Source organism: Gigantopelta aegis, chromosome 4, assembly GCF_016097555.1.
Source record: "Gigantopelta aegis isolate Gae_Host chromosome 4, Gae_host_genome, whole genome shotgun sequence".
In the NCBI taxonomy this organism is placed as follows: Eukaryota; Metazoa; Mollusca; class Gastropoda; order Neomphalida; family Peltospiridae; genus Gigantopelta; species Gigantopelta aegis.
The window spans coordinates 103,238,681-103,239,972 of record NC_054702.1 but is presented as its reverse complement, the minus strand read 5'-3'; the positions used below and the strand labels follow the sequence as shown (position 1 = coordinate 103,239,972).

Sequence of the window (1,292 nt, the reverse complement as noted above, 5' to 3'; positions counted from 1 at the left end):
TACCAGTAGAAAGTAATGTCAAATAAAATAAGCATAACTTTCTATTTTCGATAGTTTGACATTGAACTATTTCCTTTACTCTTTATTTCTACTCTCGGGGCGGGATATAGCCCAATGGTAAAGCGCTCGCTTGATGCGCGGTGTCGGTTTGAGATCGATCCCCGTCAGTGGGCCCATTAGGCTATTTCTCACTCCAACCAGTACACCACGACTGGTACATCAAAGGCTGTGGTATGTGCTATCCTGTCTATGGAATGGTGCATATAAAAGATCCCTTGCTGCTAATCGAAAAGAGTAGCCCATGAAGTGGCGACAGCGAGTTTCCTCCCTCAATATCCTTGTGGTCCTTAACCGTATGTCCTACTCCATATAACCTTAAATAAAATGTGTTGAGTGCGTCGTTAAATAAAACATCTCCTTGATGCTCAGGTTGACCTGGGATCGATCCCCGTTGGTGGGCATGTTGGGCTGTTTTATATCTAGCCAATTCAACACGACTGGTATATCAAAGGCCGTGGTATGTCTTATCCTGTTTGTGGGATATTGCAGATAAAGGATCCCTTAGCGGGTTTCCTTTTTAAGACCGTATTTCATAATTACTAAATATGACATCCAATAGTCCAATTAATAAATCAATGATATCCAGTGGTGTCATTAAGCAAAAACAAATTTAACTTTTTATTCTACTCTGAACCTCATTTCAGCAATCTTCGCAAGCCATGATACCGTTCCGTATAATATATTTTGAAATGCAGTATCCTGTATGGTATGGTACCTTGGCATGCGAAAATGCATTTCAGAGTTCTGCTGAAATGGACTGCCTAAGTTTGTTGTCCATATTTTTAGCAGGAAATGGTGCACTAGTTTGGTAAGAAATTTAATGCTGGTGTTTTCATGCGTAGGTAACTTGAACATCTTTCTTCGTTATTTAACATTTCATTAAAATTGGTAGTGATATTCACCCAATACTGTTTTGAAATATTGAATGTTCCCTCAAATTGAAACGATTTGTCTTTTCTGGTTTTGTTTTCTTCTTTTCAACCACCATTGCGCATATCAAACATTTCTTTTTGCGTCTTGACTATGTTATAGTGTTTGTGTTGTGCCTCAGTTCGTGCGAGGGTAGAACGTAACTCAGTGGTAGAGCGCTCGCCCCATGCGCGGTCGGTACAAGATCGATTCCTATTAGTGGACCCATTGGGCTATTGCACCACGACTGGTATATCAAAGGCCATAATATGTGCTATCCTGTCTGCGGGAGGGTGTATATAAAAGATCCCTTGTTTTTGTTT

General features: G+C 40.2%; 1 protein-coding gene across 1 annotated transcript in view; it reads left to right on the top strand.

The window, feature by feature from the left end:
- Window positions 1-42, top strand: part of LOC121371635 — a 10,373-nt gene extending 10,331 nt beyond the window's left edge. Inside the window, exon 2 of the mRNA XM_041497667.1 lies at window positions 1-42. This exon is cut by the window's left edge and continues 620 nt beyond it. The gene's annotated coding sequence lies outside the window, so the exon portion shown is untranslated.
- Window positions 43-1,292: the final 1,250 nt, after the last annotated feature.